This window comes from Ovis canadensis, chromosome 6, assembly GCF_042477335.2.
Source record: "Ovis canadensis isolate MfBH-ARS-UI-01 breed Bighorn chromosome 6, ARS-UI_OviCan_v2, whole genome shotgun sequence".
NCBI lineage: Eukaryota > Metazoa > Chordata > Mammalia > Artiodactyla > Bovidae > Ovis > Ovis canadensis.
In genome coordinates, this window is record NC_091250.1 from 96,535,511 (window position 1) to 96,561,205 (window position 25,695).

The 25,695-nt window shown below is 36.5% G+C and overlaps 1 long non-coding RNA gene across 1 annotated transcript in view; it reads left to right on the forward strand.

The window, feature by feature from the left end:
* LOC138442913 (uncharacterized) overlaps positions 1-25,695 on the forward strand; it is a 168,496-nt gene that overhangs the window by 5,831 nt on the left and 136,970 nt on the right. The window lies entirely within an intron of this gene.

The window sequence follows — 25,695 nt, forward strand, 5'->3', positions numbered from 1 at the left end:
CAATAGGGGCAGTTGGCATGGTACACTTTTTTCCAAATATAAAAACCCCAGAGTAAAGGAGTGTAAGTAAATTAAATTCAAATCTGGAAGTTAGTGCAATAAGAAGTTGGGTCAAACACAAATTATGAATTTTGAGAAAAGACAGAATCTGGATTCATGCAGATACTCCTTAAGACAAGTGCTTTGATATTGCATATTGATTGATAGAGATATGGTAGGGTTGTGGCAATAATATTGGGGGGAGTTTGGAAGGAAATACTCTTGTATAAGGAACTGCTGTGGAGTGTGACTGGATAATAAGGGAGGCTCATGAGTCTAGACTTAATCCACATTGAATGAAAGAGAATGGAGCCAAAGTGCCTTCACATTCAATGTGGTTTTGAAACTTCAAACTAAAAAGGTTTTTCAAATTAGAAAAAAAAAATGTGATTTGCAGTATGTTGAGTTTTATATAGTGCTTTGATAATAAAACATAATTATCTTGAAGGCAGCTGACCTTGAAGCTGGAACTAAAGTATTGGAGTAGAACATAAGACTCATCTCTCACAGCAATACTTTGAGAAAAGGAAGAGAATCTAGGAAGAACTAGGGTTAAAATAAGCGCACTGAATAAATATAAAATCCACTGAAAGTTATTCTAAAAATAAAAGCTGGTTTAACAGTGTCAGAGAAGAGAAATAGAAATTTTATGTGAAATGGTCTTGCACATAAGACACATTGTTAGAATTTTGTTGTTATGTGAAATAAACCCACTTTATTTTAGAAGATATATTTTAAAGAGATATGTGTTATAATACTCATTCTTCTTAAAGAAGACAGAAGGTATATATATTTATTAATATAAAGACTAAAATTAAATTCACACCAAAATATATAGTAACTTACAGTTAACTGCTACCTTGAAAAATTATATTCTGAAAGTTTTAAGTCCTGAAAATGATTATTCAGTTAATCCCCTGAACTTGATGGGATTAGGAAGTTATTTAGTTCTGAGTGCCACCATATCTAGAGATGTCACCTAGAGAACTACACAGTCATCTGAATAAAAGGAAAGAAGAAAAAAAAGGGAGGAGCTAAATAGACAGAGAAAAGAGGAAATTCAAATGCCAAGACTATGGCCCAGTATCAGCCATTATTATTCCTAGTGGCCCGAGGCAGCAGCGAAATCCTCTAGTCTTGCTCTATGTCAAAACAAATATTCTTCCTTTAACACTGGCTGGGAAAAATAGGTCATAGAAATTTTGTTCTATTTTTCACCACTTTGTTTTATCAGTTCCTAGTTCATAAACTATACATATAATTACCAATATTCTTATCAGCAATAAAAGGAATGATAACTGTCCTGCATCATGTGTATTAAAATTTAGTCAACTCTTGAAAAAGAACTGTAATTAAAAGTTAGTTAAGGATGAATAATTCAATCTATGCTATTTCACTGGCCAACTGAATGAAATTTAGCAAGATGGTATAACACTACTTATTTTAGTCATTAATTCTCAAAAAAAAAAAATAACATTATGGTTCATGTGAGTGAATGATTTTCAAAGCAGTTTAAAATCAGAAACACCAAGGTAAATTCTGCAACAAATGATTTGGATTACCATTAATCTGGAAACAGTCATTCTAGATCTTTGATTTAAAAAAATACTTTTCAAAATAATAGGCTTGACAAATCTGTTTACTAGAACTGCATAAGTGATTGATTCCAACATCTCAAAGAAGTAAAAACTAGACTAACTGCTGAGGATATTAAGGACAACAAAATTCTATCAATGGTGGACTTTGGTAACTCAAACACCTGTACTTACTATCCAGCTTGTTAATAGAATGGTGGACTAGCTGAAAAAAAAAAAATACCTTGGTAACACCTGAGGAAAATGTTGCCCCTTGATGGCTATTTCTAAATGCCATTTGACATCTATATATATTTTTTCAAAAGAGCTGAGAACTGTCTTATCTTTTTACTTGTTTTCCCAGCCATACTTACTTACATCAAGTCAGTTGGGCATATTTTTTGTTGTTGTTTTGCTTGGGCTTTTAAACATTAGTGTAGATCATAATATATTAATATTAATTTCCCTTGTGAAAAGCATACAGCAGCACACTGACAATCCAAGGTTTGTTGGTTGGTTAATCTATTAGTATGTGAACCTCAATAAGTTTCTAGTTTTGTCTATGCTTAAATGCAAAGTGAAGGTAAAATCTTCTCCATTACATGGCAGAGGAGAATTACATGAGGTTAAAATTTGGATTTATATTTCCAACAATATGGCATACCAGATATTCTAAAGGTCAAAACCACAAAAATATAACCTGATTTCAAAAAAAGTGTAACAAACATAAATTTAGTTTTTGCTTACTTTCATTAGAAAGAAAAATGACAGATTTTTATTAAGCAACTCACCTCTTTCATCCAAATTACTGTCTTGAATATATTATATCAATAAGAAATATTAAATGTAGTTATACTCTATTTCATCCAACCAACAGATTTGACACCTATTTTTCAATCTAGCTATCATCTATCTATCTACTCATTCTATCTTAAAATCATAGTATTCTAAATATGTTTAAAAAAAGTATGCTGGAAAATAAAAATTTGCTTTGAAGACTATTTCATCTTCACCATTCTCAATAACAAAGAAAATAAGTTCCCTCATAAAGTTGTATTCTAGACTTTTTCATCAGCATTCATGCTAGATTTAAAGGGGAAAAAAATGAAAATTCCATATTTAATTATATCTAACCAAGGTTATAGCTCAGGTTAAAATAACTTACATAGGTCCTGAATTAGTGCTTTGTATTTCTTCTATTCAGACTCATGAAAAATTTTTTCTGAAGATTTGCTTAACTTTATTGAATATTCCAAATCATTTTTTTAAATTTTTAGATAAAGATTTTATTCTTTGACAGTTTTCAACTACTTCTAGCAGTATTTGTGTCAGACTTTTGCCACCTCATGGACTATAGACTTCCAGGCTCCTCTGTCCATGGAACTTTCCAGGCAAGAATACTGATGTAATTGATTGCCATTAACTACTCTAGGGGATTCCCTTGTGGCTCAGCTGGTAAAGAATCTGCCTGCAATGTGGGAGACCTGGGTTCAATCCCTGGGTTGGGAAGATCCCCTGGAGAAGAGAACCCACTCCAGTATTCTGGCCTGGAGAATTCCAACTGTCACAAAGAGTCAGACATAGCTGAGCGACTTTCACACTCACATTTTTCACTCTAGGTGATCTTCCCAACCCAGGGACTGAAACTAGGTCTCTTACATCTACGGCATTAGCAGGCAGTTTCTTTACCACTAAACCATCTGGGAAACCAATTTCTTCATTCTTCATTTCAGTTCAGTCACTCAGTCGTGTCTGACTTTTTGTTACCCCATGAATTGCAGCATGCCAGGCCTCCCTGTCCATCACCAACTCTTGGAGTTCACCCAAACCCATGTCCATCAAGTCGGTGATGCCATCCAGCCATCTCATCCTCTGTCGTCCCCTTTTCCTCCTGCCCCCAATCCCTCCCAGCATCAGAGTCTTTTCCAATGAGTCAACTCTTCACATGAGATGGCCAAAGTACTGGAGTTTCAGCTTCAGCATCAGTTCTTCCATTGTACACCCAGGTCCAGCCCCAGCAGGATCCAGGGGTCCCCTCAGGGGAGACAGCATCGACGAAAGAGATTTAAAGAGAGATAAAGAAAGAATGTTGCAGATAAGAAAATAGAGGAGAGAAAGAGGTTGATATTCCCTGGTTTATGCAGAAAGCCAATAAAGCCCCAGCACGGGACTTGCTCTGTTCACGTAGGCCACAGGCACCCTCTTGATGGGGAGAGGGTGTTAGAAGCCTGGGCAAGAAAGTGAACTCAGAGAGCCTCTACATTCCAGGGGATCAGCCTCAAAGAGAAAGGGAGAGAGAGAAAGAAAAAATACCATGGGGTGACCAAGCTTCGGGGAGCGAGGCCCATAACTTTACTCTCAAAAGGAACTTTTATATCTTGACTTGTACATAGAGGGAAATGAAAGATGCAGTCATGCAGAGTCAGCCCAAACATTACATCTGTTTTGTCTTTATTGAAACCAGGATTTTTTCTGCATACCTTTCCCATAAACAATGTTGTGTACATTATCTTCTGGCCTTGGAGGCCTGTGGACATTTTGTAACACTCTTTTGATAAAGGCTGCTCAACCAGAAAACTTCTTTTCCCTTGAAGTGTTTTTTTTTTTTTTTAATATATATATATTTCTAATCTGTGTCAGCCTCAGAAAGTATTAAACAGAGTTACATTCTCACGGAGCAAAAGTGCAGTGAGTTACAACAAAGAAAAAATGAATTAGCTCAAAGATCTGATGTGGTTAGTTAAATGGCCACTACTTGTTTTTCTTACATTCCAACTATGTTAACTAATGCACTCACAGGTGCACAATGGATAAAGGATATGGGAACTTGGCAGCAAGCATTGGCTCAACAGTGAAATCCTACACCAGAACTAATCTAATATTTTTAAACTCTTTGAAAGGCTCTATATTTTTAGAATGTTTTAGGCTTCCCATGTCTCTCACAGTTGGGAGGCTGTGAACAATCACAAGCATAGCTGCAAGAATCTGGATAAACTGCCAAGCAAGCTAGAAAGCCAACAGAGGGGGTTTGAATTGAAATATTCTCCTCTTGCCAAAGAGACTTATGAACTAGAGCCCTAAGTTTATTCTTTCCAGAGAAAGGTGGTTGCAGATAGCGCCCTGTTAATGTCAGAAGAGTTGATGAATGGCACAAAATAGTAAGACTGACAGATTCTGGTTTTGGGGTAGATGCTCAAGCAGGTCCAGGAGTCCCTCGAGTCCTGATCAGCCTTGCTCCTGAGGTCTCTCCCACATGACCTTGTCACGGGTGGGATCTCCTGTGATGGCTCCCGGGACTCCCTGTCCATCACCAACTCCCACATCCATCAAGTCAGTGATGCCATCCAGCCATCTCATCCTCTGTCACCCGACTCTCCTCCTGCCCCTAATCCCTCCCAGCATCAGAGTCATTTCCAATGAGTCAATACTTCACATGAAGTGGCCAAAGTAATGGAGTTTTAGTTTAAGCATCAGTCCTTCCAATGAACACCCAGGACTGATCTCCTTCATGATGGACTGGTTGGATCTCCTTGCAGTCCAAGGGACTCTCAAGAGTCTTCTCCAAAACTATAATTCAAAAGCATCAATTCTTCAGCACTCAGCTTTCTTCACAATCCAATTCTCACATCCAACACATGACTACTGAGAAAACCATAGCCTTGACTAGATGGACCTTTGTTGGAAAAGTAATGTCTCTGATTTTTAATACGCTGTCTAGGTTGGTCATAACTTTCCTTTCAAAGAGTAAGCATCTTTTAATTTCATGAATGCAATCACCATCTGCAGTGATTTTGGAGCCTCTAAAAATAAAGCCTGACACTGTTTCCACTGTTTCCCATCTATTTGTCATGAAGTGATGGGGCCGGATGCCATGATCTTAGTTTTCTGAATGTTAAGCTTTAAGCCAACTTTTTCACTCTCCTCTTTCACTTTCATCAAGAAGCTTTTTAGTTCCTCTTCACTTTCTGCCATAAGGGTGGTGTCATCTGCATATCTGAGGTTATTGCTATTTCTCCCAGCAATCTTGATTCCAGCTTGCGCTTCTTCCAACCCATCGTGCCCCATGATGTACTCTGCATATAAGTTAAATAAGCAGGGTGACAATATACAGCCTTGACATACTCCTTTTCCTATTTGGAACCAATCTGTTGCTTCATGTCCAGTTCTAATTGTTGCTTCCTGACCTGCCTATAGGTTTCTCAAGAGGCAGGTCAGGTGGTCTGGTACTCCCATCTCTTTCAGAATTTTCCACAGTTTATTGTGATCCACACAGTCAAAAGCTTTGGCATAGTCAATAAAGCAGAAATATATGTTTTTCTGGAACTCTCTTGCTTTTTCCATGATCCAGCGGATGTTGGCAATTTGATCTCTGGTTCCTCTGCCTTTTCTAAAACCAGCTTGAACATCTGGAAGTTCACAGTTCACATATTGCTGAAGCCTGGCTTGGAGAATTTTGAGCATTATTTTACTAGCGTGTGAGATGAGTGTGTGATAGTTTGAGCATTCTTTGACATTGCCTTTCTTTGGGATTGGAATGAAAACTGACCTTTTCCAGTCCTGTGGCCACTGCTGAGTTTTCCAAATTTGCTGGCATATTGAGTGTAGCACTTTCACAGCATCATCTTTCAGGATTTGAAAAAGCTCCACTGGAATTCCATCACCTCCACTACCTTTGTTCATAGTGATGCTTTCTAAGGTCCACTTGACTTCACATTCCAGGATGTCTGGCTCTAGGTAAGTGATCACACCATTGTGATCATCTTCATCGTGAATATCTTTTTTTGTACAGTTCTTCTTATTACCTCTTCTTAATATCTTTTGCTTCTGTTAGGTCCAAACCATTTCTGTCTTTTATCGAGCCCATCTTTGCATGTAATGTTCCTTTGGTATCTCTTATTTTCTTGAAGAGATCTCTAGTCTTTCCCATTCTGTTGTTTTCCTCTATTTCTTTGCATTGATTGCTGAAGAAGGCTTTCTTATCTCTTCTTGCTATTCTTTGGAACTCTGCATTCAGATGCCTATGTCTTTCCTTTTCTCCTTTGCTTTTCACTTCTCTTCTTTTCACAGCTATTTGTAAGGCCTCTCCAGACAACAGTTTTACTTTTTTACATTTCTTTTCCATGGGGATGGTCTTGATCCCTGTCTCCTGTACAATGTCATGAACCTCAGTTCATAGTTCATCAGGCACTCTATCTATCAGATCTAGTCCCTTAAATCTATCTCACTTCCACTGTATTACCATTCATTCTTAACATGTGCTTATTAGGTTTTGCTACTTAAATGGAAAAGTTTAGTGATTCCCTGTAAATAATGAGGTTTAAAGTCCTGTTGATTAATATTTTGTAGTCCTCATAGTTACCAGTGATCTAATATTTATCTTTCTTTTTGTAGGTAATTTTCATAATTTGATTTAAATTGCTCATTTAGCAACAGAATATATTTTTTTGTCTATAGGAATAATGAAAGTGCTACCAAATTCAAAAATAATTCCTTGAACTTTAGGAAAGTGACTTCATCTAATTATTGCAAATGGATCCCTTTCAGAGATTGATATGCTACCAAATTTTGTCTCGTGTATAACTCAAAGCTTAATTTTCAAGCATAAGGTAAAGGCACTCTTATGTGAATAACAATAGTTGGATGTCCATTATTTCTTAAGGTACTAGGGCATTTTATATTGGACAAAAAATGTATAGAATTTTTATAGTTCATAATAACATGCTAAAATATATTTTTCAATTTTATATGATCATCTGTCATCTAATTTTAGTTTCTTAAGTGTGTGTTTTATTTATCTAATTGTAGGCTTCCTAGAAAAGATAACTTGAAAAGAAAGAAATGGTTTTATGATTATGACTAAGTTGTCATTTTAGGTTTAGCAAATTTTGTCATGACTTGTATTACATGATGTGTTTATCAACTGTATATTAATACTAACTTGTAGGATAACAATTGGAAAGATCTGTATAGCTAAAAAACTAGCAGTCACTAGAAACAAAAAATATTCAAATATTAAAATTTCAACTAATAGTAGTTTTTGCATTACTATTTGGAGAAAATGGAGTACATATTATTAATTCAGGACAGAAAGGAAATTTAAAACTGATAGATAAAGGATTTGTTAATACTTTTTTAAAAATAGATGATTTGGGTATTAAATCAATATGGCCTCTAGATTTTATTAACACATTTAAAATAATATTGTATATGAATTTTGTATCAGTCTTAATAATAAGTTCATGATAAATTTTAGCAACTGCTGAAACCTAAATAATTAATTAACCAAAGTTCTTTGTCATAAAATGGAAGATCAATAAACGAGTGTTGAAAATAATGAAATAAAAATGATAGTGTAGAAGAGCTTTCATGAGATTTTATTTCTCTGATTCGATGCTAGGATTTGTGAAATTCTGTCTTACTTGGTAGATCAACTTGGTTTGTCCTAAACCGAGAGGCACACTTAATTTAGAGCCATGGAATTTGTGTGAATTATAAAGGTGTAATTATGTGTGTGCTCAGTCACTCAGTCATGTCCAACTCTTTGCAATGCCATGGACTCTAGTCCACCAAGTTTCTCTGTCCAGGGGATTCTCCAGGCAAGAATACTAGAGTTGATTGCCATTTCCTCCTCCAGATCTTCCCAGTCCAGGGGTGGAAACTGTGTCTCCTGCAACTCCTGCATTGCCAGATGGATTGTTTACCACTGTGCCACCTGGGAAGCCCAAAGCTATGTATAATTGGAAATGTTCTGTGTTAGGTTATTAGCAATAGAATATAATGTCAATATAATCAGGAAACTTAAAATCAACATGATATTAGGAGAAAAATAAAAGACAGTGAGGCAAAAGCTATAGAATGTTTACATTCTTGCAACCATTATGAATGAGGTTAAACAAGGGTATAGCTTGTGTCTGACCATGTAGAGCAGAGTTTGGCTACATTTAAAGCACATAGTCAACACTTTCAGTTCTTCTTGTTAATAATTCCCCTCACAGATGTGAGAATACATTGAAAACAGTCCCAGTTAAAAAGAAAACAGTGATCCACTGGGGGAAGAATTCTAGGGGTCCTGTAGCTCTAAATTTGAGGAAGAATTGCATTGGAATTTGAAAAAAATTTTATTACAGGACAAAGAATGAGAGTTCCTGATGTTGATAAGACAGCATATTAAAAACCTAGACAGCATATTAAAAAGCAGAGACATTACTTTGCTGACAAAGACAGGGATGACAAAGGATAAAATGGTTGGATGGCATCACCGACTCAATGGACATGAGTTTGAGCAGGCTCTGAGAGTTGGTGATGGACAGAGGAGCCTGGCATGCTGCAGTCCATGGGGTCACAAAGAGTTGGACACAACTGAGCGACTGAACTGAACTGATGTTGGATATCACTTTCTACCTCATTCACAAGGGTCTAGTCCTGTTACCTTCTTGTATTTGTCTCAGAGCTTTTTACCTTTGGCCTGTTTATCTCCACGTACTTCTTCAAAGATTTTTATAACTTTCTTTATGGTCATAGAAAAATATCTGAATCTTCTTTGAAAAGCCATCCTTGATGACACCATATAAATAAATACACAGTCACTTTCCAATACTCTGCCTTAAGTTTTCTTCATAGATCTCATCAGTATCTATATGTATCTATTTATCTATCTTGCTTATCTATCTATCTACCTAAATAGATCTATTAGTCTAGCTATCTCTATTCCACCAGAATTTATGCTTTATAAGAACAGACATTTCATCTAGCTTATTCACTCTTATAAACCCAGTTCTGAGAACAGTACCAATACATGGTAAGTTCTTGCCAATTATTTTTTGGGTAAATAGTTGAATATAGTAGAAAAAAAAAGCAAATATGTTTTTAATGACTGCTAAGTGTAGTTCATAGTAGGCATCTAATGATTAGTTGTTAAATGTCATGATAAATGAGCTTGCAGCACTGACCTCACAGCCACAATCCCACCTCAAGTTTCCCAATAAAAATGAATTTCAGCAGTATTATGAAAAGGATTTTCTGTTGACTCAATGACTCCTTCAAATTTAGTAACAAGGAATTTATATGTATATAGCTAAGGAAAATTTAAATTTAAGTGGATTAGGAAAATACAAGATGAAATAAAGATATCTTCAATACTTTAAAAGCAAGACATCATAATTTTGAATTTAAGCATAGAATTTCAAGATAGAGTTTGACGATGAATATAAATAAATAGTACTGTTATCCCCCAAACATATTAATTATGGATACTGAAACCGACTGAAGTTTTTAAATTAGAAGTCTTTAAATAAATAAAAAAAGATAGTGTAAATACCAAAGGTAGTTTTGACTTTAAGAATAATGAATTGCTTTACATGACCTCTTTATTATTTATTTTAATTGGCATACAGACCTGTAACAGTAATAGGTATCATCAATGATGTTTTAGAATAGTTGTGTTGAAACTTTAGCTCATTATAACTGTAAAATCCACAAATATAACTAAAGAAAACAACTTCAACTCTTGGGGAGAAACATGCTTTCTAAAATTAATTCTAAATAAAGTAAAAATTATGTTCACTTGTTATTTGTTTCTTTTTTTTTTTTTTAAGTAACATAGGAAAATAGTTTTGCCCTGTGAATTTGGCACCAAATTACCTGGTGTAATTGATTCCAAAACGTTTCATATTTGTTTTCTCCAACACTAATGCCATATAAGAAACAATAATTTGTTGACATTAAATTGACATCAATAATTTGTTGACATTAAATTCAGCTGATTGAATTTTCTATTAAGGAAAAAATTTGAACTGTAATGGCTGAGTCTACTGAAAATGTAATTGTACAAGGGAGAAACACACCAATTAAGCATGCAAAAAATTGAATAGTGAATTCTGGTATTTATGAGTTATACTATAAGTTGGAGATTTTTTTAATTCTTATATAAATCAACCATGCCTCTACCTTCAAGATGATAATTGTTAATTTTACTCTTCATCAATTACACCCATAGCACAAAATAAATGGGGCAAAAACTGATAGAATTAAGAGAAACAGACAAATCAGAATCATACTCAAAGTTCTAACAGCTCTTTCCCAGGAATTGATAGAAAGGTAGAATGAAATATGTTCCTAAATGATATTTATATAACACTATAGCCAATTCCAGTTGAGCTATTTCAAACCTTGAAAGATGATGCTGTGAAAGTGCTGCACTCAATATGCCAGCAAATTTGGAAAACTCAGCAGTGGCCACAGGACTGGAAAAGGTCAGTTTTCATTCCAATCCCAAAGAAAGGCAATGTCAAAGAATGCTCAAACTACCACACAATTGCACTCATCTCACATGCTAATAAAGTAATACTCAAAATTCTCCAAGCCAGGCTTCAGCAATATGTGAACTGTGAACTTCCAGATGTACACGCTGATTTTAGAAAAGGCAGAGGAACCAGAGATCATATTGCCAACATCTACTGGATCATCGAAAAGGCAAGAGAGTTTCAGAAAGACATCTATTTCTGCTTTATTGACTATGTCAAAGCCTTTGACTGTGTGGATCACAAGAAACTGTGGAACATTCTGAAAGAGATGGGAATACCAGACCACATGACCTGCCTCTTGAGAAACCTATATGCACGTCAGGAACAGTTAGAACTGGACATGGAACAACAGACTGGTTCCAAATAAGAAAAGGAGTACGTTAAGGCTGTATATTGTCGCCCTTCTTATTTAACTTATATGCAGAGTACATCATGAGACATGCTAGGCTGGAAGAAGCACAAGCTGGAATCAAGATTGCCGGGAGAAGTAGCAATAACCTCAGATATGCAGATGACACCACCCTTATGGCAGAAAGTGAAGAGGAAATGCAAAGCCTCTTGATGAAAGAGAAAAAGGAGAGTGAAAAAGTTGGCTTAAAGCTCACCATTCAGAAAACTAAGATCACGGCATCTGGTCCCATCACTTCATGGGAAATAGATGGGAAAAAAGTGAAAACAGTGTCAGACTTTATTTTTTAGGGCTCCAAAGTCAGTGCAGATGGTGATTGCTGCCATGAAATTAAAAGACGCTTACTCCTGGGAAAGAATGTTATGACCAACTTAGATAGTATATTGAACAGTTGAGACATTATATTGCCAACAAAGGTCTGTCTAGTCAAGGCTTTGGTTTTTCCAGTGGTCATGTATGGATGTAAGAGTTAGACTGTGAAGAAAGCTGAGTGCCAAAGAATTGATGCTTTTGAACTGTGGTGTTGAAGAAGACTCTTGAGAGTCCCTTGGACTGCAAGGAGATTCAACCAGTCCATTCTAAAGGATATCAGTACTGGATGGTCATTGGAAGGAGTGATGTTGAAGCTGAAACTCCATTACTTTGGCCACCTCATGTGAAGAGTTGACTCATTGGAAAAGACCCTGATGCTCAGAGGGATTGGGGGCAGGAGGAGAAGGGGATGATAGAGGATAAGGTGGCTGGTTGACATCATTGACTCGATGGATGTGAGGTTGAGTGAATTCCAGGAGTTGGTGATGGACAGGGAGGCCTGGCATGCTGTGATTCATGGGTTCACAAAGAGTCAGACACGAATGAGCAACTGAACTGAACTGAACTGATAGCCAACAATGGTAAACATGCATTATTTTCAATCCACATAGTTTTTCCACTAAGGTAAGTTTCAAAAGATCGTAAACACACGAATTAGTTCTGTGTCAATTAGTCGAGAAATCTCAAAGAAGTAGTGACTACTACAACTCCCAGTTTGGTTTGCCATACTTACAAAAATTTGCCCTATAAGGAAATGAAAGAATCTGTGGACTTCAAAGGAACCTCACTGCACATGAGGCAGGATGAGAATCATGTTTGCACTTGTACTCCTTGCACTCAAATCTGTGGGAGTGGACAATGCAAAGCAGGTAGGTATATACTGACACGCATGGTCAGTATGTGTATGTGTTATAGCTGAGGACCAGTGAGCTTAGATAACTCTCCATTTTATAAAAGGACTTTTAGCACATATGTCCATCCTCCTTCAGGAAAGTGATGTTATCTTTACTATTCTTATCCGGAAACAAATATACCTTCTGACCCTGGAAGAAGATACTATTTCTAGCTTCCAAGTGTGTTATCTGTGAAACATCTTTGAAAAAATAACCAGGAGAAAAGCTGACATGTGGCATGTAGTGGTGGTTTAGTTGCTAAATCATGTCTGACTCTTGCAACCCCATGGACTATAGCTTTACCGACTGAGCTATGACGGAAGCTGCATGGTATAAAGAAGTGCCAATCAAAATGTGGCTTCCAACAATATGTTGTTGTTGGTTTGTTGGAGCACTCATCTAGGATATAGGATTTAGTGCCCTGCTAAGATGGTATAAACATACTGTTTGTTGTTGTCGTTTAGTTGCTAAGTCGTATCCAACACTTTTGCGACCCCATGAACTGCGACCTGAAAGGCACCAAGTGTAACTGTATCAGATTGGAATCCAATAACTTTAAGATGGTTAGAAAATGTTCAGATATTTCCGTCACCTTTGTGCATATCCCTTTCATGTTGCAGAAGATGGAGCACCTTATATCATCCGTGAATTCTGCATGCATCTGCATACCTTGTCCATGTGAACTGGTCCTGTCCAGTAACTTGGTGACTCTGGCCAACTTGATGTATTGCACATGGTGTATGTCCATAATGGAGCATGATGGCAGTATGGCAGACAGCTGAATTATAAGTTTAAAAAATATATCAAAAGTTTTGAATAGTGATTTTTAAAGTTTTAAAATGAAAGATATACTTTTATGAACTTAATAAGAGAATGGTGTAAGTAAATGATGAAATCTCCTAACTAATAAATTAAGTTCTACTATACATTTAATGGGAAAAATATACTAAAGAATAAGAGAATATATCAATAAAGAAAAATACAAGTAGAGAAAAACAGGAAAGCCAAACGTCAATTTTAAACAAATTCCTAGCTAGACTGATCATAAAAAAGGGAAAATTTAAAAAATAAAAACTGTACAAATATCACAGATTTTAAAATAATAATGAAGGATATTATAAATAACTTTATGCTAAACTTATGATAATGTTGAAATAGCAAATTCCTTGACAAGAACAAATTGCCAAACTGACTTGAAAAAGTAAAAATAGTTACATATTTAAAAAAGAATAGAAATATTTCTCAAAGTTCTTTCCATGAAAATTCCAAACCCAGTTGATTTCACAAATTAAATCTATCAAACATTATTTTAAGGTATGATAGCCACCTCTTCTTGACCAAGGCACAAATGTAATTTAATGAAGAAAGGATTTGTTTTCAACAGATATTTTTCAAAATTCTAAACTTGGAGACTTCACAGATTATGCCTTTCACATAAAATAACTCAAAATGAACTATAGACTTTAAAACATGTGCGTTTTGAATAAGGTGGAAGGAAATATGCAGTGCCTTAATTTTGAAGTTTCGGATGCTTCAAGTAGAAAGTATGCAATAGTACCACTAAGAATTGATTTAAAAAGCAGACACACAATTATATATGCTATCCAAAAATAAATGTTATTAATTATTAGCAAAAGATACAAGCAAAACTCAAGTGCAGATATAGGAGCATCCATCTCTAGAAGACATTCAAGTAATAAGATGTATCTTTCAAAAAATAAAAAAGGAGATAAAATAAATATATATTTTACTACATTAAAATATGCTTTATTTTCAAAGAAATGAAAGAGTGCTATATGTTCAACACATTTGCTAAGAGAAAGTCATTTGGTTTGGAATTTCCTAGTTTTTATACTTCATTAGGCATACAGAGAAAGAGAAGCTATGCGTATAACTCCATTCTCCAGCTAGCTGCATTCCATAAATTCAGGTTAATTTACCGTGAGCAATTTAAAGAGAATAACCTAGAGAGACTTGCTAGAACATTCTTAGGTAAGGACTTCTAAGTCATTCTGTTTGTTAACCACTATTCAAAAGAACCCTGCTGAAGCCATCTTCAAGTATTTCCCTTTTGTGGATATTGAGTATAGTTCCTTACCGTATTAGTGGTTTCTCCAGTTACAAATAAGAATGGATTTCCATTTGGTCTCTCTGTACATGGATGGAGCATGCCCAGGTTTGTCATTTTAAGGACCAATTTGGTTAATTTTAGAGATTGGGTATAAAGCACTTTAATTAACCTCCTTCTAAGACAGAAACTTAATCTTTATGGTAGGCATATACTTGTGAATTTGAGCAAAGTCCAGGAGATAGTGGAGGACAGAGGAGCCTGGCATGCTGCAGTCCATGAAGACACAGTCATACATAAGTTATCAACTGAATGACAACAGCATACTTGCCCCCTTCTCTAAATTTCCACAGGGATTTCCTTAACTGATTATCCTACATGATTTTTTTTAAAAATAATAATCTAGGACACATCTTACAGAACATATCATAAAGTCATTAGATTCTGTCCAATGGAATGTCAATATCTGAATATGTTCCTTAAGCAGGGGCCTAATTCCTAAGTATACTCACAACTTTTAACTCTACCCATTGTGTAGATTTGTTCTCATTTTTTCCACCAGAGTTTTCTCACTTGCAGTTTTCATCACTATTCACCACTTTTATTTTAGGAACCACCATCAATGAAGTAAGTAGAATGCTTTGACTATATTGGGAGAAATTTGTAGGATTCAGACTACAGATTCTGCAAAGAAGGTGGCCTGACCACTGGAGCACTCTATGTGTGATCTCACATACAGTGAGGCAGCCTGGGCATATATGTGATCTGTGTGTGTGCATGTATGTGTGTGTATGCGTGTGTTAGTCACTCATTTATGTCCAACTCTTTGCTACCCCATGGACAGTAGCCCACCAGGCTCCTCTGTCCATGGGATTCTCTGGGCAAGAATGCTGGAGGGGTAGCCTCTCTCTTTTCCAGGGAATCTTCTGAACCAGGAATAGAACCTTGGTCTCCTGCATTGCAGGCAGATTTTTTACCACTAACTCACCAGGAAAGCCCATATATGTGACACACTGCTTCTAAAATCCCACCTGTCAAATATTCTTGAATATGCTATTTCCATTTTATCAATAAGCTCTACCAAACATCTCTTTCCCCAACTTTTTTCAACATTACTTAAAATGTTTTATGCTTTCCCTTGATAGCATCCTTTTTCCATACTCAGTAATAAGCCGCTAATTTCCTTATGGGTTTCCCAGGTGGCGGAGTGATAAAGAATCAGCCTAACAATGCAGGAAATATGGGAGACTTGAATTTAATCCCTAGGTCAGTAAGTTCCCCTCGAGGAGAAAATGGCACCCCACTCTACTATTCTTGCTAGGAAAATCTCAAGGACAGACGAGAATGGCAAGCTACAGTCTATGGGTTCACAAAGAGTTGGGCATGACTGAGCAACTGAGCATGCACGCAATTTCCTTTCAGTAACTATAAACTAAGGAGCTGCACTAGAAAGCTTTGAGTCTAGAATTCTAACAATCTTCATGAAATAACAGTATTTGATTGCCTTATACCAAAGTCTTCTATTCTAATCTCATTGCATGGTTCATTACTGATTAACTATTCTTTATTTCTTCTAGATCCTTGTTAAAACATTTAATGTATCTTCTCAATCTGTTCCTCTGTTTTATTTATCTGTAACTCCATTTTGTTTTCAAGATTTTGGATCATCTTTATTATCATTATTCAGAATTCTTTTTCAGGTAGACTCCCTATATCCCTCTCTTTGGTTTGGTTTGATGAGTTTTTATCATGTTCCTTCATCTGCTGGATATTTCCCTGCACTTTCATCTTGTTTAATTGGCTGTTTGGGGTCTTTTTTCTGCAGGCTGGAGGGCTTTAGTTCCTCTTAATTATGAAGTCTGCTCCTCATGGGTGGGCTTGGACCAGTGGCTTGTCAAGGTTTCCTGGTTGGGGGAACGTGTGTCTGTGTTCTGGTGGATGGAGATGGATCATATCTCTCTGGAGAGCAATGCAATGTCCAGTAGTGAGTTTGGGGGTGTCTATGGGTTTGATACAACCTGTTTTTTAATGTTCAGGGTTGCATTCCTGTTTTATTGAAGGATGAGTGTGTGCTGTCTTGTACTGGAGCTTGTTGGTCCTTTGGTGGAGCTTGGTCTCAGTGTAGATGGAGGCTTTTGGGTTGGCTTTAGTCTATAAATGTTCCTATGGGGTCAGGATTTCTATGATGGTCCAAAGTTTTGGAGTTGAGCCTCCTACCTCTGGGTTTTTGCCCCCCTCATAGAGTAGCATCAAGACTTCTCTGTCCACACAGCACAGAAGACAAAAGCCCGAGGTTACTAGCAAAACCACGCTTCACAGCCAGGAGTTATATAGAGAAGAGGGAGGTGGGAGATTGAGGGGACCGGGAGGAGCAAAGGAAGGATCAAAAGGGAAGAGAGTTGTTTTGTTTTGTTTTGTTTTGTTTTGTTTTAACTTTATTTTACTTTACAATATTGTATTGGTTTTGCCATACATCAACATGAATCCACCATGGGTGTACATGAGTTCTCAATCCTGAACCCCCTTTCCACCTCCCTCCCCATATCATCTCTCTGGGTCATTCCAGTGCAACAGCCCCAAGCATCCTGCATCCTGCATCTAACCTAGACTGGCGATTCATTTCTTACATGATATTATACATGTTTCAATGCCATTCTCCCAAATCATCCCACCCTCTCCCTCTCCCACAGAGTCCAAAAGTCTGTTCCATATGTCTGTGTCTCTTTTGTTGTCTCTCATACAGGGTTATCGTTACCATCTTTCTAAATTGCATATATATGTGTTACTATACTGTATTGGTCTTTTTCTTTCTGGCTTACTTCACTCTGTATAATCGGCTCCAGTTTCATCCACCTCATTAGAACTGATTCAAATGTATTCTTTTCAATGGCTGAGTAATACTCCATTGTGTATATGTACCCCAGCTTTCTTACCCATTCATCTGCTGATGGACATCTAGGTTGCTTCCATGTCCTGGCTATTATAAACAGTGCTGGGATGAACATTGGGGTACACGTGTCTCTTTCAATTCTGGTTTCCTTGGTGTGTATGCCCAGCAGTGGGATTGCTAGGTCATAAGGCAGCTCTATTTCCAGTTTTTTAAGGAATCTCCACACTGTTCTCCATAGTGGCGGTGCTAGTTTGCATTCCCACCAACAGTGTAAGAGGGTTCCCTTTTTTCCACACCCTCTCCAGCATTTATTGCTTGTAGATTTTTGGATTGCAGCCATTCTGACTGGTGTGAAATGGTACCTCATTGTGGTCTTGATTTACATTTCTCTCACACACACAAAAAAAGTAGTCTATGCTATAAGAGAACATCAAAGAAATATCTATAGGTATTTAAACAAGTCATAAGTAACAGAGAATTCAAATGGTGAGTAAGAAATTGCACAGATATAGGGAGAGTGAAAAACAAACCAAAAAGAAAACATGTCCAAGATAGATAGCCAACAGGTCAAATGTGATTCTAGTGCAGGGTATAAATCAGAAAACAGAGAGGGTTTATATTTTTAAAAGTTTAGGTGAAATATGCTGAAAGATCATAGTTATTGGATTTACAAGTTTTCCTAATCTAAAATGTAAAATAGTCATTCAAATTTTTTGAACAGAGAAGAAATTTGAATAACTGTGGCTCATAGATGAAATGGATTAGATTACAGACTTGACGTGACAAGACCGTTTAGGCTTAAAGACACATAATCTATTCTATTTCTATTCAAGAGTTGCCCATAGGTACCATATTCCAGACTCAGTGCTGAATACTCTTTTTTTTTAATGCTCTTACATTCAATGAAGAAGTTTTAGCAAATAAAACTTTGCAGAAGATGAAAATAAAAGAAAAAAGGGAAGAGAGTAAACAAGCCAGTAATCAAATCCTTAAGTGAAAATGGATACTAAAAATTAGACTCTTAAAGATATAAAATTAATAACAAATATGAAAATGCAAAAATTAAAAACCTAGAATAGAGAGTAGAGTCTTGAAATTACAATATTAAAAATATATATCTAACACAAAAATTTAAAAATATATATATTGTGGTGTCAGTTCAGTGTCAGATAATCGTTTGTTCGGGCTTGTAATTTGTTCTCCAAGTCTATGGTTGCTTCTGTTATAGACCCAAACAACTTTAAAATTATATGAGAAAACATGTTGAAAGATTGAATGATTCATCTCAACTTGCAATCTTCTGGAAACCGTTTATAATTTCTCAGTTCAGTTCAGTTCAGTTCAGTAGCTTTTGTCCAACTTTTGCAACCTCAAGGACTGCAGCACGACAGACTTGCCTGTCCATCACCAACTGCCAGATCTTACTCAAACTCATGTACATTGTGGCAGTGATGCCATCCAACTATCCTATCCTCTGTCATGCCCTTCTCCTCCTCATTCTCTTCTCCTTCGGCCTTCAATCTTTTCCAGCATCAGAGCCTTTTTTCAATGAGTCTGTTCTTCTCATCAGATGGTCAAAGTATTGGAGTTTCAGCTTCAGCATCAGCCCTTCCAATGAACATTCAGGACTGATTCCATTTAGGATTGACTGGTTGGATCTCCTTGCAGCCCAAGGGACTCTCAAGAGTCTTCAAAACTAGAGTTCAAAAACATCAGTTCTTCTATGCTCAGCTTTCTTTATAGTCCAGTTCTCACATCCATACATGACTACTAGAAAAAACATAACTTTGACTAGTCAGAAATTGTTGTAATGTCTGTGCTTTTTAATATGCTATCTGGGTTGATCATAGCTTTTCTTCCAAGGATCCAGGTGTCTTTTAACTTCATGGCTGCAGTCACCAACTGCAGTGATTTTGGAACTCCCAAAAGTAAAGTATCTCATTGTTTCCATTGTTTTTCCATCTATTTTCCATGAAGTGTTGGGGCCAGATGCCATGATCTTAGGTTTTGTTTCGTTTTGTTTTTTTTTAATATAAATTTATTTATTTAAATTGGAGGTTAATTACTTTACAATATTGTATTGGCTTTGCCATACATCAACATGACTCCACCACAGGTATACGCATGTTCCCCATCCTGAACACACCCCCCCCCACCTCCTTCCCCATACCATCCCTCTGGGTCGTCTCAGTGCACCAGCCCCAAGTATCCAGTATCATGCATCAAACCTAGACTGGTGGTTCATTTCATATATGATATTATACATGTTTCAATGCCATTCTCCCAAATCATCTCACCCTCTCCCTCTCCCACAGAGTCCAAAAGACTGGTCTATACATCTGTGTCTCTTTTGCTGTTTCCCATACAGGGTTATCGTTACCATCTTTCTAAATTACATATATATGCGTTAGTATACTGTATTGGTGTTTTTCTTTCTGGCTTACTTCACTCTGTATAATCGGCTCCAGTTTCATCCACCTCACTAGAACTGATTCAAATGTATTCTTTTTAATGGCTGAGAAATACTCCATTGTGTATATGTACCACAGCTTTCTTATCCATTCATCTCCTGATGGACATCTAGGTTGCTTCCATGTCCTGGCTATTATAAACAGTGCTGGGATGAACATTGGGGTACACGTGTCTTTCAATTCTGGTTTCCTCGGTGTGTATGCCCAGCAGTGGGATTGCTGGGTCATAAGGCAGTTCTATTTTGAGTTTTAAGCCAACTTTTTCACTCTCTTCTTTCACTTTCATCAAGAGGGTCTTTAGTTCTTCTTCACTTTCTGCCATAAGAATGGTGCATCTGCATATCTGAGGTTATTGATATTTCTCCTGGCAATCTTCATTCCAGCTTGTGCTTCATCCACCCCAATATGCTGTACTCTGCATACAGGTTAAATAAGCAGAGTGACAATATGCAGCCTTGATGTACTCCTTTCCCGATTTGGAACCAGTCCATTGTTCCATGTCCAGTTCTAACTGTTGCTTCTTGATCTGCATACTGATTTCTCAGGAGAAAGGTAAGGTGGTATGGTATTCCCATCTCTTTTAGAATTTTCCATGGTTTGTTGTGATCCACACAGTCAAAAATTTTTAGTGTGGTCAATAAAACAAAAGTAGATCCTCTCTTGCTTTTTTGATGATCCAACGGATGTTGGCAATTTGATCTCTGGTTCCTCTGCCATTTCTAAATTCAGCTTGAACATCTGTAAGGTCATGGGTCACGTGCTGTTGAAGCCTGGCTGAGAATTCTCAGCAGTACTTTGCTAGCACGTAAGATCAGTGCAAATGTGTGGTAGTTTGAACATTCTTTCACATTGCCTTTCTGAGGGATTGGGATGAAAACTGACCTTTTCCAGTCCTGTGCCCACTGCTGAGTTTTCCAAATTTGCTGGCATATTGAGTGCAGCACTTTCACAGCATCATCTTTTAGGATTGGAATAGTTCAACTGGAATTTCATCACCTCCACTAGCTATGTTTGTTGTGGTGTTTCCTAAGGCCCACTCGATTTCATATTCCAAGATGTCTGGCTCTAGGTGAGTGACCATTGTGGTTAACTGGGTCATGAAGGTCTTTTTTGTATAGTTCTTCTAAGTATTCTTGCCACTTCTTAATATCTTCTGCTTCTGTTAGGTCCCTACCATTTCTGTCCTTTATCAAGCCCATCTTTGCATGAAATGTTCCCTTGGTATCTCTAATTTTCTTGAAGAGATCTCTAGTCTCTCCTACTCTGTTGTTTTCCTCTATTTCTTTACACTGATCACTGAGGAAGTTTTTCTTATCTCTCCTTGCTATTCTTTGGAACTCTGAATTCAAATGGGTATATCTTTCCTTTTCTCCTTTGCCTTTTGCTTCTTTTCTTTTCTCAGCTATTTGTAAGGCCTCCTCAGACAACCATTTCACCTGTTTCCATTTGTTTTTCTTGGGGATGGTTTTTTTTTTTTTTTTTCTCTAGTCTCTAGTTTTATTGTAGCAGAGATGCCCATGATTCCTTCTTCATATAGCTATAGATGCAATTAGTACTCAGATTATCACAAAGTCTTTGGAATGTTATATTTACCATGTAAAGTGATCAATTATGGTCACTTTATTTCTGCCAAATGTAGCAAATTTTCTTTTTTTTTTTTTTTTTAATTTTATTTTATTTTTATTTTTTTTTTAATTTTTAGTTTTTTATTTTTTAAATTTTAAAATCTTTAATTCTTACATGCATTCCCAAACATGAACCCCCCTCCCACCTCCCTCCCCAGAACATCTTTCTGGGTCATCCCCATGCACCAGCCCCAAGCATGTTGCATCCTGCGTCAGACATAGACTGGCGATTCAATTCACATGATAGTATACATGTTAGAATGTCATTCTCCCAAATCATCCCACCCTCTCCCTCTCCCTCTGAGTCCAAAAGTCCATTATACACATCTGTGTCTCTTTCCCTGTCTTGCATACAGGGTCATCATTGCCATCTTCCTAAATTCCATATATATGTGTTAGTATACTGTATTGGTGTTTTTCTTTCTGGCTTACTTCACTCTGTATAATTGGCTCCAGTTTCATCCATCTCATCAGAACTGATTCAAATGAATTCTTTTTAACGGCTGAGTAATACTCCATTGTGTATGGCTAACAAACACATGAAAAGATGCTCAACATCACTCATTATTAGAGAAATGCAAATCAAAACCACAATGAGGTACCACTTCACACCAGTCAGAATGGCTGCGATCCAAAAATCTGCAAGCAATAAATGCTGGAGAGGGTGTGGAAAAAAGGGAACCCTCCTACACTGTTGGTGGGAATGCAAACTAGTACAGCCACTATGGAGAACAGTGTGGAGATTCCTTAAAAAATTGCAAATAGAACTCCCTTATGACCCAGCAATCCCACTTCTGGGCATACACACCGAGGAAACCAGAATTGAAAGAGACACATGTACCCCAATGTTCATCGCAGCACTGTTTATAATAGCCAGGACATGGAAACAACCTAGATGTCCATCAGCAGATGAATGGATAAGAAAGCTGTGGTACATATACACAATGGAGTATTACTCAGCCGTTAAAAAGAATTCATTTGAATCAGTTCTGATGAGATGGATGAAACTGGAGCCAATTATACAGAGTGAAGTAAGCCAGAAAGAAAAACACCAATACAGTATACTAACACATATATATGGGGATGGTTTTTATCATTGTCTCCTGCACAATGTCATGAACCTCCATGGTTAGTTTATCAGACACTCTGTCTATCAGATCTAATCCCTTTAATATATTTGTCACTTCCACAGTATAATTGTAAGGGATTCGATTTAGTTCATGCCTGAGTAGTCTAGTGGTTTTCCCTACTTTCTTCAATTTAAGTCTGAGTTTGGCAATAAGAAGTTCATAATTTGAGCCACAGTCAGCTCCTGGTCTTGTTTTTGCTGATTGTATAGAGCTTCTCCATCTTTGGCAGCAAAAAATAAAAGCAATCTGATTTCAGTATTGACCATCTGGTGATGTCCATGTGTAGAGTCTTCTCTTGTGTTGTTGGAAGAGGGTGTTTGCTATGTCCAGTACATTCTCGGTAAAACTCTGTTAGCCTTTGCCCTGCTTCCTTTTCTACTCCAAGGCCAAATTTGCTTGTTACTACAGGTATCGCTTGACTTTCTACTTTTGCATTCCAGTTTTCTATAACGAAACTGACATATTTTTTGAGGTGTTAATTCTAGAAGGTCTTGTAAGTCTTCATAGAACCTTTAAACTTCAGCTTTTCAGCATTACTGGTTGGGGTATTTATTCTCAGATTATTTTAATTTCAGATTTTTTTCAGGTGGCATTTTAATAGAATCAAATAGTTTTCCTATATGAGAAATGATCTGGAAAGACTGATGCTCAAGCTGAAGTTCCACTACTTTGGCCACCTGATGTAAAGAGCCGACTTATTAGAAAAGACTCTGATACTGGTAAAGATTGAAGGCAGGAGGAGAAGGGGACAACAGAGGAGGAGATGGTTGGATGGCATCACTGACTCAATGGACATGGGTTTCAGCAATCTCTGAGAGATGGTGAAGGACAGGGAATTCTGGCATGCTGAGTCCATGGGGCTGCAAAGAGTTGAACACAACAGAGTGACTGAACAACAGCAAAATACAATTTTATCAATCTCTGAGCTTCCTGTTTAGTTGCAGTGTTATTGTATTTCAACCACCAAATCAAGCCACTGAGTCGTGTCTGACTCGTCACAACCCCATAGACTGCAGCACACCAGGCCTCCCTGTCCTACACCATTTCTGCAGTTTGCTGAAGTTAATGTCCATTGAATCGGTAATGCCATCCAACCATCTCATTCTCTGGCACCCTTTGTCCTTCTGCCTTCAATTCTTCCTAGCACCAAGGTATTTTCCAATGAGTTGGTTGTTTGCATCACAGTTGGCCTAAGTATTGGAGCTTCAAGTTACAGGGTTAGAAAAAGATAATACTCAATTTCTCAAAGTTTGAAGACTAAACAAGCTATTTTTAATTAGAAGGAAGATAAAAATAAAAACGTCTCTGATAAATACTGGTCTAAGGTTTTTTGTTTTGTTTTGTTTTGTTTTGTTTTTGCTTGGTTTTGTCTTTCCTTTTTCATTTATTGAAAAATCTATCTATCCTTTCATCATTGAATAAACTCAGTACCTTTTTTTCTCTTTTTTTTTCCAAAAAATTAGTTGAATGCGTATGTATGGGTCTATTTCTGGTCTTTCTCCCCACTGATCTGTATTTTTATCTTCCTTCTCACTGATCTGTATTTTTATAGTCATCAATCCTAAACAACAATTCGAAAGCATGGAGCTTAAGTCTTCCAACTTCATTCTTTTCCAAAATTATTTAGCTGTTCTAGATCCTTTGAATTTCTACATGCATATTAGAATATACTTCTTTCTCTGTCTTTTTTTTTTTTCTTCAAAAAGTTATAGGACATTGTTTAGAAGACTTCCTTATCATCTAAAGGAATATTGCTCTTAGGATAGACCAGGAAAAAATAATATTTAGAGGCTAAATATTGATTGGCCAACTCTGCAACCAACGCTTGGGATTAACTAATGAGACAAAGATATGTACAAACCCAAAAAAAGATAGCATTTAGGGAAGTGGAAATGACTAGTTCTAAAAAAAAAAGGCTAGTTCTCCTGCTCCCTTCTAGATACTATTCCCAAGAAGAATTAGAGCAAGAAAGAGTCATATCTACCTTTCCAACTTAATCAGTCTATTCGGCAGAAGTGTAATGAATAAAGCAGTTTAAAAAGTGGAAGAATGTGAACTAAGGGAAAAATCTTTCCTTTTGGAAATCAAGAGATAGGAAAAATAATTCTCTATCTCTCAGTAATTCAATAATTTGCTGATGGTATTTTCTCATGGCACGTTTTTGCTGTTGTCTTTTTGATGTGAATAATGTTCTGTTTAACGTACAAGTTACTCTGAAGTAGTCAGACACAGTACAAATGACACATTCATTGATTTTGAAGTAGAATTGGCATGTTCTTAAAATAGTAGGGAGATCACTGTATTCAAGTCATTAGTGTGTGTGGGGGGGGACTTACCTGGGGAATTAAAAAGGTAAAAAGAGCTATATTTAGAATCTTTCTTTATATTCACAAAAATTGCTTAACATAATTAATTATGCAAACATGTAGAGGTCTGCACAAGATCTTATATTAAGCATCAGCTCTGTCCAGTAGAGATTTTGCTGAAAATGTTACATAATCTGTGCTCTCCAATATGATAGTCACTAACTACATTAAACTATTGAACACTTAAAACATAGTTTGTATAGTTGATAACTGAATTTTAAATTTCATTAATGTTAATTTAATATTAACTTTAAATAGACACAGATGTCTCATTATTATATGTATTCATTTTTTGTAATATTACATAATATTTTATGTCAAGAATAGTCACGACCATAATTATGTCAGGAAGGTTATTGGCTTTATCATGTTATTTTCAATTCCACTTTGCTTCTTATAGGCATTACCAGTGCTGGTCATGGTAGTTACAGAGCTTTTCCTTTTATATTAAAATCTGCTGAATTGATAAATGAAAAACATTTTGTATAACCATCACATGAAAATTGGTTTCCAAACTATTTAATACTTTATTTTCTTCAGAATACATATAGTTTGATAATTATATAAAATGTAATTATGGCTATGAAGAAGAAGCAGAAAAGAATAGACTCTAAAT